The sequence below is a fragment of the Octopus bimaculoides genome, chromosome 8 (genome assembly GCF_001194135.2).
Source record: "Octopus bimaculoides isolate UCB-OBI-ISO-001 chromosome 8, ASM119413v2, whole genome shotgun sequence".
NCBI classification, from domain to species: Eukaryota; Metazoa; Mollusca; class Cephalopoda; order Octopoda; family Octopodidae; genus Octopus; species Octopus bimaculoides.
This window is the reverse complement of record NC_068988.1, coordinates 29,955,085-29,957,527: the sequence shown is the minus strand read 5'-3', so window position 1 is coordinate 29,957,527 and position 2,443 is coordinate 29,955,085.

Genomic DNA, 2,443 nt, shown 5'->3' with positions numbered 1-2,443 from the left:
GTGGTGGTGGTGGTGGTGGTGGTGGTGGTGGTAATAGTTGTAGTTGGAGAGTAGCTATGGTGGCGGTGGTATTGGTGGTGGTTGGGGAACAATGCAACGTCACACAGTAAAGTTTTAAAGGTCACACACACACACACACACATACACACACACAGAGAGGCTTTATCGAAAGTAGCTACGTATGTTCACCGTGCTATTTATTTAATGTTGTAAATCTATCGGTGGCGAAGCTGGATTACATTGTTGTGTACATAACACGACTGGGGATTAATTATATATTAAAAGTAAGGATAAAAAAAAAGAAAGAAAGAAAAACAACGATGTGTGCAGAGGAGATGCATCAGAAATAACAACTGTACAGCAACTGTACAGGCTTGAAAGAGTGGAACAAAGGAAGTTTTATAAATGTGGAAGTATGATGATAAAATAAAGAAAACTGTTTTCGAAAAAAAAGAAATTACAGCAGACAGTTGTCGTATTAACTGCTGGCTGTGTTTCGAATAATCGGTTGTTGATGGTGTTAACATCTCTATCTCGTTTCTATCTATATTTCTTCTTCTCAAATATTTCTTCTCTTCATATATAAGGCTGGAATGAAAAGCCTGTCTCATTTTTGATCTAATCACTTTGAGCGTACTTTCTGAATACTTGGTGTAAAATAAGTAATATATATATTTTTTACATTCTAATGGTCTTTTTCCCTCTCTTTCTTTCCATGTTAATTTGTACCAAACTGGTTAAATTCGTATCGAATTTTTGTAGAACAAATTTAGATCAAACACATATTAGACATTTCATGCTATAAATTTTTTAAAAATGGATCTTCAGTAATGAATTTGGCAAGAAATATTCGTCCTGTCTGTGGAAATGAAGCCTTTAGATCCAAACATGGAAGCCATGGTTTCGTTCGGGAAATTTTTTTTCTTGCAGATTCTTCTCGATTTGGATAATTAAGTTCTGTCAATATTGAGCGTCTGACACTGTAGCTGAGGAAAACCCAAAGTAAATTGTACAGGAATTAACAAAACAGTTCAATTCAAGTCACACTTCGGTCATAAAACACTTTGAACTAGGAGCAACTCAGCTTAATCAAAGAGTTGCCTCAACTGACCTTTCATGTTTTCAACGAGAACTTTATACAATCCTTAAATCGTAGTCTTGGTCATTGTTGGGGTCGCTTTCCACAAACAAACCCTTTCATGGATCGTTGTGTTGGACGATCAAAGTTCAGGATAGTAGAGTGAAAGAGAAAAGAGAGCCAGCTTGGATTCCTTGACGCCTGAATGTCCCTAAGGTATATCATCCTACTGTGAGGAAGGAATTTCAGAATCGTTTTATCCAATATAAATATTGGAGATAGACGGAAAATCGTCTCCGCAACAACCAGCGAGGACACTAGGAGCATTTCGGCCTTTTCAATGACATACAATCTCAGTTGGCCACCCGCTCGGACGAGAATTCGAAGTCTACCAATATAAGAAACAATGTTATTTATTGTTTTTAACACTGCACATCCATAAAAGATGTTATCTCAGGATATTTACTGCCATAACTAGCCTATCAACGGGGTATATTAAGTATGATACATAAATGAATCTTAAAATTTAATACTGCTTCTATTGCAAATGCCGGATTTTTATTCAGCCCGACAGCTATTCGCAACACCAGCGAGCGTTTTATTCACTGTTTCCTATATCATTAGGCGACGAATTCTCACCGAAGCCTATAGCTGGCTGCAAGTAAATGTCACTGATAAGGCTCCAAAAGGTTGAAACGTATTAGGCGTTCTTGCTGACCACGACTGGGGCGATTGTTCTTCTGTCAATATTTATTGTGGGTTTAACACAGCACATCAATAAGCGATGTAATATTAGGACAAACTCCGCAGTTACTGGCCTCTCAACTGCTTTTATACATTAAATATGGCACGGATGACTATTTCAAATGAATACTGTCTCAACTGCGTATACCAAATTTTTGTTTTATTGTTTTATTTTTGCGCATTTTTTAAAGCTTGTCTTGGAAGATCTGAATTACTGGAATGCAATAATTCTGCAATTCCAGGACCAAACTAAAGGTTGTCAACATGTTTTTAAAGTAAATCAGCCAGTCTAGAGCGGCAAATGCATATGGTTATATTTATGTTAGCTATTAATAGGCCCGGACAAGGACGGGCAGCGCTGATAGTAATTGAGTGCTCGTGTAAGTATATGTGAGTGTGTATGTATGTGTGTATGTGTGTATATTTATGCATGTACATTCTTTTATTTGTTCTATCCCGATTTGCTCGGCTCTTCTGGGTACAGCCATTAAGTTCGCGCACACATGTGCCTATGTACGCCCTCTCCTGTGTGTATACGAAGATGTTTTGCTTTTGAATGCAAACACACGCACACACACACACACACACACACACACACACACACACACACACACACACACA